The following is a 15,000-nucleotide window of genomic DNA, read 5'->3' as shown; positions in this document are numbered from 1 at the left end:
TACTTCTGGGTTTTCCTGAAGATTATTTTCAATTCTTACTCTCTATTTTAATTCCTTTCAATTTATCATTTGGTGTCAGAGCATTCCTGCCTGAAAAATGAAAAGAAGTGGCAATCAAATAGCAGTTCCTCTATTAGTTTAGTTTATATATGTACATATAAAATTATAAGTGCGTATAATTACATGTGTTTATTTACAGTATCAGCTGTAATTATCAAGTTGCACTTGAAAGTATAATGAATTATATAGGAGCTTAAAAGACCTGAAAAACCACTACAATTGTGTTAATACACTAGTTGTTCAGGAAGGGAAAAAAAACAAAACAACAACAACAAAAAAAAAGAATGAAAGAAGACAAAACTGCAGGCCACTTATCTCTAGAGAACAGCTTATGCTAAGACACTGTTTTTCTCTGTGAAACTGTTTCTTCAAGGAGAAACAAAATTAATGCTAGCTTTGCAACAACTGCAAGGGGACATGCAGAAGCAAAAGAAATGGCGTTTGCAAAGCCTTCTCAGATTTTTCTGTTTGTGTTCCAGGGAAAACTAACAGTGATGAAAAAGGAGCAGAATGAGTCTTAAGATAAGTGAATCCTCTTTTTAAAAGTATTTTCAGACCTTAGTTTTTTGTTTGTTTGTTTGTTTATTTTTGTTTTTTTCATTAGCTCAGGAAGAAAACAAACAAAAAAGAAAGAACTATAATAGAGAGCAATGGCAACTTGATGACGTTGAATGCCAGAAAATGAGAGAGAACTAATTATCAGTGAAGATGAGAGAAGAAAAACAGACCAGAAGTCTAAAAGCAAGCAAGATGAGAGAAGAAAAACAGACCAGAAGTCTTAAAGCAAGCCTGCAAATGAAAGAATTTAAGAGAAGTGAGGCAGTAAAGAGAAATATGAAAGAAGATAGTTGCATGTTCAGATTTAGAAAGACTAATTCTCAGATGCCCAGGATTCAAGTGACGATTCCTCAGTTTAAGCAAAGGTTTGGGATGCTACACAGGATTTTTCAGTTGAAATTCTAGAAATCTGGAATGTCCAAAATAGGGAGGAGGAGAAGATTAAAAATCAAAGGCGAGTTGCAATGCTGAAATCATATTAAACAAATGGGGGAGAAAAAAAAAATCAACTACACTGAACAGGGGAAAAGATAAAAAGCAAACAAGTGCTATTTCCTCATTCTAATGATGAAACAAGCAAAAAGCCCTTGAGATTAATGTCATAGCTCTTCAAAATAAGACTAATTTAAGCTTTTTTTTTTTTATTTATAGTGCCTGTTGTGCTTTTTTTTTTTTCTTTTTTTTTCTTCTTTTCATATGGAAAACTTCATAGATGACAATATTTTGTGCCAGAAGCTTATAATCAAGGCCAGAACAGGCATATGGTAGGTAACACAAGCAGTGAAATTAAAGTCTATCAAAGTTATATGTAACTTCACACAGCATTAATTCTCAACATAAAACATCTGTAATGTACTGTGAGCTAAATTATGAATATTCAATTCCATCTTGCTTTAACTTTATTAATAGTATCAATATTTAGTATGACATATGCAGAGGTAATTAGAATAATATCATTGCATTAGTTGTCTTCATTTGCATGGATCATAAATGCTTAACAATGGGAATATGTAGGTCAAATTCTGTTTCAATTATCCAGTTCAGTTTTACATCAGTTGGACTTGCTTGAGTTTCAAGGTATGACAGAGAATACACCTTGTCATAATATACACAGGAATTAATTTTTTCACAAATGAAGTGCAGCCATCCCTAGAGTGAACATCTGTTGGTTTTAATAGCACACAGCAGCATAGTACAAGGTCGGAATCAAACTGCAGACTAACTGTCGAATGACCAGGGTGTTTCCAATATGCAGGGTCTAACTATCACGTGATATTTTCCATGTTTAATACCTTACTGATAACTGGTTGGCATCAAAGAAATATGTAATAGTTTTTAAAATACTACAATTCTTCTGGTGTATGTATAGCAAATGTATTGTGATGGGCACTCATACTCTGCATTTTAAGTACACTGTGCAACTAGAATTTCAGAATTTTCATAATCACAGTAAGTAAAAAAAATAATGTCTGGGAAGAAACAGAAAAAAAAAAAGGAAAAAAAAAGAAAGAAAAAAAAAAGAAATAAAGAGAAAAGTCCATGGCAAACAAAAGATTCCTATGAGCAGCTTACCTTTATTTAAAAAGATGAGATGTGATGTAGTCTTTAACTTGACTCCTAAATTAGGAGAAACACAAACATAAAAAAAAGAAACAGTATTAGCTTATATTCACTTGTCCACTGATGTTATGGATATTTGAGATAACACAGAGCCTGTCACAGTTGACACTCAGCTCCTTACCAGCCTCTTTTATGAGGTCATTTCTTCAGACAGTGAAATCCTCTCTGCATTGCCGGACAAGCTTTTCTCAGAATGTAATTAATACAATGGAAAAACACTTTTGGGATTTAAGTTTGTGTATTCATAGCTGAAAAGCATGTGACAAAAATTAACCCCTTCACACAAAGTGCATGCAGCTTCTAAGTTGACCTGTGCCCTGAATGACATTTCACAATTCCTTTCTGTGCGCTTACAAGCCTGCTTTTCTTCATTCATGGACTCGACAATAAAGTTTAAGAAAACTATGTGAATTTGTTTTTAAAAACTGGAGCATATTTAATTTTTCTAAATCTTAAAATTCTTCCTATTCTTTTATGATTCTCAGATGTTTAATCACTCTCAACTAAGTAGATGACATGATTATGGGCCCTAAGGGAAGCATACAGCCTTTCTGCAATCTTCTATATAAATAGTATAATATTTTTTTGATGATAAGATTATTTAATATTTAATGCCCAATGAAATGTAATGCTGCAACATGATAGTTGCTTTCCAGTGGGATGTCATAACCTAACAGTAAGTACTCAGCACCAGATTTCTTTCTTTCCTCTTTTTTTTTTTTTTTTCCTAAGGAGGGTTTCAAACACATTACTAAAAATAGCTGCCACACAAACACATTCAGAAAAAAAAAAGGAATTTAAAAATGACACCAGTTTCACAGATGATCTTTACATGATAACCAGGTAAAAGTGAAAAAAATGGTGCCTATATTTACAGAGGAACCCCCAAAGACAGTAATTGCTTTGGGCCCACTCCAGCTGCATACTAAGTATTTTTACTTGATCAGTTTTTGAAGGTGGTTTCACACCTCTTACAAATGGGTACAGATGTCTCGCTGTGGTTTGCAAAAGATGAGCACCTGAGAATTTGGATGCTGGTTAACCATCACATTTTAGTGTGTTGTAGGAAACTGAGATACTGAACAGCTGTGCCCATGGAGAACCTGCAGCAAGTAATACATGTTATCTGCAAGGACATATGACATGTCCGAGTCAGATGATGCCCTCATTCCTATATAGAAACAATAAAAAAAGAAGGTCGAGGTTTACATGCTTCGAATTCCATGAGGTTTATGAATGCTAACAGAAACTAATGTATCACTGCTGATGTAAAATAAACAAAATAAACAAAACAAAAAACAGTCTTATGTTCATAGGAAAGAAAATAAGATGTGACAGAAACAGTTGATATACTTGGAGGGGTAGAAAATGGTAATTTTTATTTTTACTTCGCATATTTTTCTTTTGGGTATGTTAACTTGTTACAGCTATACATGTACCTTGGGTCATGAACTCAGAGTCATTTTTATTATAGAAAGCAGAATTTAATATTTTGGGGATCTCCAAGTCATTTAATGCTAATTAGACTATCTTTTTCCATTATTTCATTTTTCCTAAAAAAAGGACTTTCAGAAAATTGGTACTTCTTTAATAGCCGTATTTTTGGTATGATTTTATCACAGTTGTGTTTTAAAAAATGAATATAAAGGTATGCTTTTTAACCTTTATTCAAGTGCTTACTCAATAAAGCATGATGAGGATAGATTTTTCAAATCTTCATTTAATTTTCCTCACTGTTCTCTATTGCTGAATGCCCTAAAATACTAAAATGCCCTAAAATAAAATAAAAAAAATTAAGGCATGATAGTTTTTCCTATGAGGAAAGTATTCTTCTGAGTTAGGTATTTGTTGGGGAACAGAGGGTGTCTTCCGGGATACAAAGAATCTTCCAGTATTCTCTAACAATAGAGTCTGAATAATGTCTTTCTGCTGAAAAATAATTTTGAGATCAAGATTACCCAATTCAAGATCAGAAAAAGTGTCTCTGAAGCATATACTAGTTAAACCATGAACACTGAGTATGGCAAATCTTGACACCAGGCTATTTCTGAAATGTATTAAATTCTAAAAAGGTTGAACAAATCCTTAAACCTAAAACATGTAAGTGCCCAAGTTCAGAAGTTTTAGCTCACCTTGTCAGAATTTTCTTTGACAGAACCAATGCAATCCCCAAGATCCTCAGGTGTTCACAAAGTGTGAGCAATGAAGAAATAGCTGGGAGTGCAGAACAGTGGGTTGAGCACAATGGGTGCATTCAGTGTCTGTACACAGAACAAATGCTACTTGTGCCCTGCAAAGCAGACCTCAAGCTGTAGTAGGAAATAGTTCAACCCCCAAGACTAACTACAATGTGGGAACATACATCAAAGTTCTACTGGAGAGGTTACAAAAGGGATTTTACCAAGTGTACAAAGACAAACATTACCTACAATGTAGTGTCTGGGGTGACCTCAGGGAATCAGATGAATTATTTCAACTTCTGTTTACCTCCAGCCTGCTAAAATCCATTGTTTCTGGATAAGCACAAAATAGCTGAACACAGGCTGTGAATGTTTTCCTTTAGTTAAAGAAGGAATTTTCTTGGAAAAGATGTCCGATTAGAAGTATCTTTTTACACTAGATGAGTTAGCAAGTAGGCAGTGCGTTTGGGAGATACAGGTTGCCTGGCCTGCATAGACTGTGTTTAATATATGAGGAAACACAGCAAGTTTTATAATAAGAAAGAGTACCAAATTTACTGATGAACATCTTCCATTCTAATGAAAATATTGTAAGCTGTAGCAAGAAACTACACTGATACTAAACAAAGTAGCCAAAGTAATAAAGCAATAAAAATTACCTGAGAGAGCTGCTGAAAGCATGCAGATCACAGTATGGCTCCAGTTGTCATTATCATAACTATGTGCCTCCTACAATGGTCCAGAAAAGCATAGAAACATTTGGGAAAGCAAACAAGCATGACTACTAACCTTAGCTTTAACAAATCAGTTTAAACAAGTAATTTGAGAGTGCCAGTAGTGAAAGAGAACCAAAAGGCACAGGATGCAAACCCTTAGAGAAACTGGGCAAGTTCCTGAGCCCCCTTTTCCCCGAGGTTGTGAGGTACTGCACAGAATGCAGCAATGACTGAGCTACTCAGACATTTGTAGGGAGAGAGACCTGTCAAACATTCTCACAACAGCACAGTTGAGACTCAAAACCTGTTTATTTTCTGATATGGGCATGAACAAAGATTAAGCATCTGCACAGTTAAATTCAGAAAGAAACTTTCACCTTGAGGGTTATAAAATATGCTTAGTGAACCTCTTCCTAGCTTAAAACCCTTACCCACTATCAGCAACCAAGATTGTAGCTGAAAGCATAGAAGTTCTGTCCCTGTCTTCACTCATCTCCCCATTCACCATTTCTCCCAAAGTACAACACTCCCAATAATTTCATTGTTCTGAACTAATCTGTTCATTATCAGCAGTAGAGACTCTGGAAAATAAAATAAACCACTTTTATCTTGAATAAACTTTTTGAAATAAAGGTCATTATACTTGACCCTTTTTAAAATCATTTGAGATGATACGGCATTGTGGGTGTTTGTGTTTTTTTTTATTGTTGTTATTGTTGTTTTGTTTTTGCTTATTAGGTCTATTAGGTCTAAGATCACATTTAATCAATTTCCTTAATTTGCTTGTGTTCCAAAAACTAAACACAGACACACACCCCCACCAAAATAAATAATAAAATAAAATAAAATAAAATAAAATAAAATAAAATAAAATAAAATAAAATAAAATAAAATAAAATAAAAAAATCCCAAAAGTAACCTTGACTTTCTTGAGGCTAAAAAGACCAGTGCAAAAAATTAGGAGCACTTATTTGCATCATTGCAATGATTCTCTGTTTCACAGCTTGGAAAGAAACACAACAAATGTTGTATTAAACAACAAACAAATCAATAAGTTGAACCTGTTGTATCAAAAGAATCAACTCCAAGGGCCTGTTTTATTATCCGATTATATGGCAAACCAGTGGATAGCTACTGTCAGTATAACCTGCTTCCAAAGAGAAAGGGAGACAAAATAGTCAATGCAGTAATGTTCTGCAGGGGCACAAGTAACACAACACCCCACACCCCCTGCATCCCCTACCTTGGAAGTTTTGAGATACATAACTACAGATAGTTAAGCTGAAAAACCTGTATTCCCAAATGAGGACTCTGCACTATATACACTGCCTGCTCATTTTACTCTGAAAAACTTGCTTCTCTCAGCTCTTGGTAATTGTTGTCCTCTACCTAAGATGCTCAATTCCTAACATGCCCTATCTTTGGTGACTGAGTTTCTCTTCTACTTTCTGGGGAACTAAAAAGGACTTTTTCTACTGGTCAAGGATTTCCAGGTTGTCAGTGTCTCAGTTGGATAGATAGATATTAAAAAGTCACACTCACAAGTCAAACAAGTTGTGAATGATGTGGGTTTTCAGCGTTTTCATCTGTTAGCTGTGCATCAATTTCAGTACTTTGTCAAAGTGTCATACTGATGTCTTAGATTCTCTGTGGATGGCCATGAAGTCTTACATAGCCCAGTATTCATCTCGCTCTCTGTGGTCAAGAATAGATACCTAACGAAGGTATAAGAGGAGAACAGGTTTGTGGTGGTGTGTTTTCTGCTATACTATTTCCAGCAATCAGCAGTTCAGGAACTTCCTGATTTTATTTCTTTTAGTTTGGTTAGTAAGATTTGAAAGCTGGTAACCTATGAATCTCTGTGAAATCCTGTGAAATGTGGCAATTATCGTGGAATATCAATGTCAGCAAATAATTAATTCAGTTGCCACTAAGCATAGCAAGTCATGCTTTTTCCTCCACTTTCTCAGTTGTGAACACTGTCCATTTATGAGTAACCTGAGGCTACTACTGTCACGTTTTGTCTTTTCTGATTTATTCAATAGCTTGGGATGTACTATGCTAAACAGATAAAATGATTTGAAGAAAATGTTTTAAAAAAAAACATGGTTATATAACTGAGGGGGGTGGGAAATTAAAAAAAAAAAAAAGTACAAAGCCCTGAGAATGTGGAATTCACTAAGTTTGGCCACATCCATACTTAGCTATAGACACACTAAAATATTTCAAACATCACGTAATAATGAAATAAATGTAAAGGGGTGCATATAGTATTTAAAAAGCCAGTGATGTTGCTTTCAGAACTTTAGAAATTGAGGTGAGCCTAAGGCAAGCTGAAAAAAGATCCATTTAACAATTTTCAGAAGAATTTAAAAAGTAGAGTTGATTGGAAAAGATGAAAATATCAGAAATTTTTATGTAGTTAATATCAACCCAAGAAAATTATTTCAGGAAAATATTTTTTTCTTGGGGAAAAAAGGTCCAGTTAGCATTTAAAACAATGACAGAATATGCATGCAAATATATTGTGCTTTCATAAATATGTTAAAAAGCTATGTTTCTGGAAATGTTTGCATTATAATCTATGTTTGCATTATCATTTATATTCAGCTATACTCTAGGAAGAAAAAAATGAAAGAAAACTGCTTTAAATTATTCAGAACATAAGATATAATAGAAAAAAAGCAAGTTCAAACACAGTTTTTAAGTATATACCATATTATCCACTTGCTGCTTATTTTTTTACATTCCTTCTTGTAATATTCTTACAGAGAAAAAAAAAAAAAGAAAAAAAGGACATCAAATGAGAATCATTCATAAACTCTTTTCTTGACACACTGATATAGGATACATTGCCCTTACTTGCCATATGGCAGACTCCTGCCCTACCCAGTATCTTCCCAGAGCCAAATATTCCTAAAATTATTGCTTTGGTAACAATCAATACAAACATAAAAGATTTGCCACATACCTCATGTAACCTGCTTTGTACATTGAAGGTTGATGAAAGAAAAGCCTTCACTGGATACTGCCTCTAGGCTTAACTTGTCCTGTGGACATGAGTGATAACAGTACCATGGAGATGCTTCTTGAAGTGGAGGAAGAGAAAGTCTGAGACTTGGGAAGAACAAATCTTACCATTTATCAGTGCATGAAATTGTTACGGAGGACAGGGTTTTTGTGAAAGATGGAAAAGCTATATTTGTGGTAGTAAGTTTAGCTGGGTGTGCTGTGTGTTTTGTAGGGAAGGAGTCCATCGCACTGGATTGAGAGGGGAGGCTGGAACTCAGTGGAAACATGCAGGCAAGGATGGAGGTTGACAAAGGTTAGAGTAAGAGTTTTTTTAAGGTGGCCACTTCCCTTTGCTACTGATCTTTTCCAGTGGTGCCAGTTAGGGCTGCCACTATTTAGAGATGACAGAAATATCCTTCAGTGAAATTACAGTGAAGTTGGTTAGCTAAGTGCATATAGCAAAAGCTCTGTGAAGACTGTCTCACAACAAAACCATAAACTAAAAGACATTACACTTTTATATATGTATATATATATATAAAACAGTTATAGATTAGATTATTTTTTATGTGCTAGGTACTTCCAAAAACTCTCTCTTTTTCTTTTCCTCAAAACTACACTAGCCATAGGAAGAAGACAAAAACAAAAACTAAAACACGTCTAACTTCTTTATTCTCACAGCACCTACACAAAACTTTCATACACTTTGTTAGGTTAAATTTTGAGCTAAGACAGTCATTGCATTGCATACCTCTCAGCTTCAGTGCTTATGAATGTTCCCACAGTATTAATTTCTCCTCTGCTGAAATTAAAGTTTGCTTCCTTGGAAAAACAAAACAAAACAAAAACAAAAAACAGCTACAAAAAAAAACATAACTATGTGATGCACCGTGAAAATTTGCAAATGTCAAAGGTTAGAATTTCTGAAGATCTGAAACTGAGTACTTCAGCAAAGCTGAACACTGGCTACAATTGATCTCTTAATGGGTTTCTATGCTTGCTGAATTTATTTTCCATGATCTCGTCCAGTCCCAATCTAAACTCACATAAACTCCTGTAATTCATAGCATCCTGTACGAAGTTCCCAAAGTCCTTGTACTAGTGTTAGACCTGTTGCCTTCTACTTTAACTTGACACTCATTCATTTTTGTTGTCGAAGAGACAATGAATACCGATACGGGTTCATGTAAGTCATGATTTTATAAACCACTTTCATATCTTCAGCTAGTTGAAACTGAAAAACTCCCAGCTTACTTGTCATCCATAGAAGCTATTTTGTATTGTACTCTATAATTTTTCAATTACATCTACACACAGTATTTAACATTTTAAGACCAGGAATAAATCACAGACATACCCACTAGCATGAAGATGTGGTGTTTGGGGGACTTTTTTGGTTTCTTTTCCTCTCATAATTACTCTCATAATTACTCTTATTTATTTATTTTTTAAACACATTAAAGACCATACTTCCCTTTCCTACTGCATACAGGTATATTGTGATTGAAATCTCTGTAATAGATGCTTGGAGTTCTTATACCACTGTACCATGAACAAGTCCCATATCACACACTAACAAATGTAATATAAAAGCACCAGCTGAAAAACAAGTACTGAAGGGACATATCATGTGAAATGGCTTCTCTATAATCTAAATTCTAGGACAAAAAATTTGGCTGAAAAACATTTTTCATATATACTAGCACACATACACATGCACACAGGTATAAACACATACTGTTGAACAGCTCATACTACTGCTGTTCTGTACCAAAATCTCCATGATTGTCATTTTGATTCTTCACATGTCTAACCTCTTGCAAAAATAAGATTTTTAAAAAGTGTACACATCTGATTATCTGTCTTGACTGATAAATGAAAGGGACAAAATATTACCAGGTATAATTCCACTCATTCTCATGATTCTATGCTGTGCACTCAATTTGACCTCACATGCATTAAAAATATTTCAGTGCATTATTTTTGCAAGGTTACCAAGATTTCAAAAATTCTGAAAAACTTAGAAATAAAAGCAAATGCTAAGGCAGGCGAGATAGTGAGGGAACATCCAATTAAGAATGTCAAAATTATTTAAAAGCTCTACTTTCAACTGCTAGAACTACTTATATATTTGGAAACCCTGGCTGAAAATTTGTCTGCCCTCCTTGAAACCCATTATTAAATGTTATAGTTCTCTCTGACTTCACTCAGAATCCACCATGTTTTCATTTTCTCTTAATGCAAGTATATTTAAAGCTATTTTTAAAACAGAATTTTCAGAAAGTATCTTAACATAAAAAATACAAACTGACATTTTTTTAAAAAAAAACTTTATTTCCATCAAATAATCTTAGTTCTTTTCCGTATTTTTACTGTTTACAGTTGAAAGTGATGAACCTACTTTTAAAACACAGATTGAATAATGTATCTGCAAAATCAGAGAGGATTATTTCAAACAGAATCTTGACAAACCATGTTTGATTGACTCAATATAGACTCAATGTGTTCTGATGTTTGTGATGGGTTGAAATATTTCTTTCAAATCTTTGGTTTTACAAAACCACACAAAATCAAATTATCATATCAGCTCAACAATCTCTGGTCTTTACAGGGAATAAAATAGTTTGTACACTAGTAATTCATTCAGGTATTGTGAGATTTTTTGTGATTTGGTATTACTCACCAGTACACTGGGTGATATAGATTTATAACCTGTTGCAAGATTAAAGACTTCAAAGGAAAATTTGTAGATATAGTGTAATACCTAGGTAATTAAATGTTTTAATATGAGTATTGTTTACGAGAGAATATTTCCTGCTGATTAAAACAACAACAGCAACAACAAAAACTTACAAATTATTATTATTATTATTATTATTATTATTATTATTATTATTATTTTAATTGGAAGTCTACTGTATGAACTAGCCCTGTGCATTTCTACTATGATAACACATTTCAAACAAAAATGATCAGGCTAGATCCTTGGTACATAATATACTCTTGCAGAATTTTAAACTTCCGAGTTTGCAAAAGATGATGAAAATCATGTAGCAGTGTCTTTCATTAGATATGAATATTATAAGAAATATTTAGTAAAATAAATACAGTAGCTACAATTCTTGATTACCTGTATCTCCTTAATTATCTCTGTGATTATGAGCAGTAGATACTTATTTAGGGCAGCCTGAAGATGTCAGTCATTTAATTATCTCAAAAAAGCAATCAGTTTTAAATGTGTTTGCAGAGATGTAAAATGCAGGCAGAATATAATCATAAGTGAAAAAATAATTTTAACATCTGCTCATTCTAGTATCTTTGGTATCTTTGGCATATTCTACCTTTTTTTTTTTTTTAATGAATTTTGCCAGCTGTGCCAGTTTCACTTATTTATGATATTGTTCCACATCCTCCTTCAGATATTGTGTTAAGGATTGAACAACTTATTGATTGGTCCATAAACTCTTACTAAGAGCTAGGATTTATGGAGAGTCATCAGACAGACACTGAAGGCATATCTTTTCTTCTGCCATATCTTTTTGGGTGGTCTTGTGGTACTTGCAGAGCCTTGTGCCTCAGCTTCCCACCTCTGTGTAATGATTCTTTTCTACTCTGTAAAGTGCTTTGAGATCTGCATATGGATGATGAAATTTAAAAAGGGTTATCTTGTTTTCAGATAATTCTTAAATTCAAAATAAATATCTTTGCTCTTTTATCTGTTAAGTCATTTAGGAGCTAGAGGTCAATAGCAGTGAAATGAATTAGCTTCTTTACTCAGAATAAAAAATGCTTCAACTCAATTAATAATAATAAATGAAGAAACAAAAACAACAGCAAATCATCCAACCAAAAAAAAACCACACAAACAAACAAACAAACAAAAAACACAAGAACAAAAGAAAACAGGTTTAGGTAAGAATACCCAGCCTGGGTATTTTGCTAGGACTGAGACTGATATGTCTATGTGCACAAAAAATTCTTTTTTCTAACACCAAATAAGCTTGATTTTTATGTTGGACGTCTTAGGAAAAGACAGCAAATTTGTCTGCAGAGCAATGACAATGATTCAGAGCTAAAGGAGGTATAAGAGTTTATCTGCTGCTACTAGATCACCCTGTGAGATAGCACATCCTTCATCTAACTATTGACCTGGCTTTATCCTGTTTTATTATTGTAGACAGGAACAGTTAGAAGATAAAAGCTTTCAGATAAAAATTATATGCAAAAATAAGACCCTGCAAACTGTGGAGGTGTCTAATCCATCAAATCTCTAACAGGCAGATTTGTGAATGACAAGCTAGGCATATAAAGTTTGTGAATTATGGTTTAGTTCTAGTAAGTGATTAATTAATTAATTAGTTAAGCAGAAAGGTCTTTTGCTGAACAAGTCCAGAAGCTTTATAGAAGTATGACTTAATATGGAAACAATGAAACTGATTTTTAGAAGACAAGGTCTGCTTTTTCATTTTGCGTTTTGATTTACCATCAGTAAAATAGAGTAAAAAGTAGCAGGAATACTCTTTTTTTTCTGTATTCATCTGTGTGTATAGTAATCATTGACTAGAGTAAAAAGTAGCAGGAATACTCTTTTTTTTCTGTATTCATCTGTGTGTATAGTAATCATTGACCTAAAAAAACCTACAGTAACATATGCTGCAGGAAAAGCTTCAAGCAACCTCAGCATCACTATGCAAATTTCAGTAAAACATCTGTTAAGTAAGACTACATTATGGAAGTGACGATTGACATGATATCAGTACTATTTTTATCAGAAAAAAAAATATTTTGAATGTATTTTCTTTGTGATCCTGTATGTTTATAGTGCAAACTGCTCTTACCTTCTACTCTGCCATGAAATGGTAGAGTATGATAAAATAGTTCTCATTCCACCTATTTACATAATTAGGAGTTGCTGCTGAGATATTTTTCATTTCCATGTGAGTGATGTAAGGGCTGGAAACTTGTACTGTGATTTTCTTGTACAGATATACTCTGCAGTTCTGTAAAAGCTGATTGGAAGGATAGCAGGTGTGTATAAATCCCAAAAGATTTTTGTTCATTACGAACATGTACTAAATTATCTGATATCATTACTCTTATTTTAAAATGCAGTTTTTAACCCCCCCCCAAAATGTACTTTCTCCTAAAACAACAACAAAATTTGAGGAGTAACTTTAAAAAAAAAAAAGTTATTTAAAAAGAATTTTGTACATATAAAACATTTTCTCTGGTGCCTTCAGATTTGGCTTTCTGCAAATGCTGAGTCTGTACTAACAGCAATATGCTTTCAATCTATGTTCATAGGCCATAAAAATTTCAAATTATCAGGACTTAAGGAGTAACTATTAAAAACTAATAAACTAATAAAATAAAGGAAAGGTAGCTACCATGTTAAAACATTTGAGCACAAGTACATGGCTAAGCCAAAATTGCCTAATCTAACCTTATTTGGTCTAGGCAAGGCTAGCATAGCAGTGCTTAGTAAGAATTAAGATGCATTTCGGTTAAAACAAGACAGAGTATTCATATAACTGATCCTTTTGTGTGAGAACTTAATCACCAAAATTGTGGCCCAGTCAGAACTGAAATAGGAAATGGAAGCCAAGTGACAAAGCTGGATTTTTTACTTCCTTCCCCCCAGATATCTGCAGAGATGCTGAAAGACTAACAGGAGTCTGGAGTAGCTATGGGCTGCTCTAAGAGGCCAGGGCATCACTGCATGTATGGGCTCAGGACAGATTTCTCTGTCCTTGCATCCATGCCAGATCTAATTCTGGAACTGGCAAAGCAGGAGGGAAGAGCACTTACAAAGGAGGCATCTGTCTCACTTCTCCTGTGTCACCAGCTCTCTCCTCACTACTGCTGAGTACAAGATGCCTTTCTGAAACCATGCTGCCTTTGCTGCAAGCTCAAGTGAAAACTCCTGGGTTGGCAAGCACCAAGCTCATGTTCCCTGTGAGGCTCTGCAGATAAAAATTCAAATGATAAAATATATAGATAAAAAATACAAATTGCAAATTTCCTTAAGTATAATTACATTATATGATTAAATTAAAAACAAACAGACCAGCAACACTGTCCACATCTGACACCTCACAAACGATTTTTCTTTTCCCCCACTGCAGATATTTTTCAGCTCTTTTCTTTCAAGATTTAGCCAGCTCCTTGACCTTCCCATAAAAACCCATTTGAGGCTTTCTGGTCTGCTGCTGCTGTTGCATAGCCTAAGGCGACTTCCTGAGCCTTGGTTATATTGAACTTCAGCTTTCACAACCCTCCTTTATGTGTTACAATACCCTTGCTGACTAGAAGAGCTCTCTGAGAGTCCCTGTTACTGCTTTCAGCAAAGGTGAGAGAGACTGGAAGATGCAGTGGTGGTGGGGTGAGTTCACAGGTCTCTACCAGCTTCACCTTTTATTTTTCCACATCACGCATAGTTACAGCTAGAGAGCTTATTCCTGTATCCTTTCACTTCGTCACTGACACTCATCATGTCTGTATGAAAAACACCTTCCACTCCAGCCAAAAACTCATCTTTACTTTTCCATTAGAAGTAGAATCTGATTAATGTACTAGTTACCTATTTAAGACAAATTATTACAGCCTATATTTGTTCCAGAGAATTAATGTTGTTATTCTCTGCTCCTCTTTCCCCAACATTTTCTACTGTCTCCATCAATTTTCAAAAACTATTTTTTTCAAAAATTTTCAGAAATGTGTATTTTTTAACCAGAAATTATTTCCCTAAGAAACACTTGCTCCTCATAAATAACACTACCTTTGAGTGTGTCTCACTGCCAATAGAGGGTCCTACTCTACCAAAACAATTCAAAGTTTGGAAACAAAATGTTAGG

General features: G+C 34.1%; 2 long non-coding RNA genes across 4 annotated transcripts in view; both read right to left on the bottom strand.

Annotated features, from left to right (window-relative positions):
* The window catches only part of LOC106041755 (uncharacterized), a 73,550-nt gene extending 64,630 nt beyond the window's left edge, over window positions 1–8,920 (bottom strand). For 2 of the 3 annotated variants that reach the window (XR_010831196.1, XR_010831195.1), the window contains exons 1-4: window positions 6,677–8,920; window positions 5,078–5,147; window positions 4,371–4,452; window positions 2,191–2,235 (exon numbers count right to left, since the gene is read on the bottom strand). This is a non-coding gene — a long non-coding RNA (uncharacterized lncRNA). The remainder of the gene's footprint in view (window positions 1–2,190; window positions 2,236–4,370; window positions 4,453–5,077; window positions 5,148–6,676) is intronic. The other variant, XR_010831197.1, reaches the window with a different exon arrangement.
* Window positions 8,921–13,424: 4,504 nt separating this feature from the next.
* The window catches only part of LOC136790727 (uncharacterized), a 3,340-nt gene continuing 1,764 nt past the window's right edge, over window positions 13,425–15,000 (bottom strand). The window contains exon 3 of the long non-coding RNA XR_010831198.1: window positions 13,425–14,109. This is a non-coding gene — a long non-coding RNA (uncharacterized lncRNA). The remainder of the gene's footprint in view (window positions 14,110–15,000) is intronic.

This window comes from Anser cygnoides, chromosome 4 (genome assembly GCF_040182565.1).
Source record: "Anser cygnoides isolate HZ-2024a breed goose chromosome 4, Taihu_goose_T2T_genome, whole genome shotgun sequence".
Lineage (NCBI taxonomy): Eukaryota > Metazoa > Chordata > Aves > Anseriformes > Anatidae > Anser > Anser cygnoides.
Note: the sequence above shows the minus strand (reverse complement) of the source record. Positions and strands in the feature narration are given on the sequence as shown.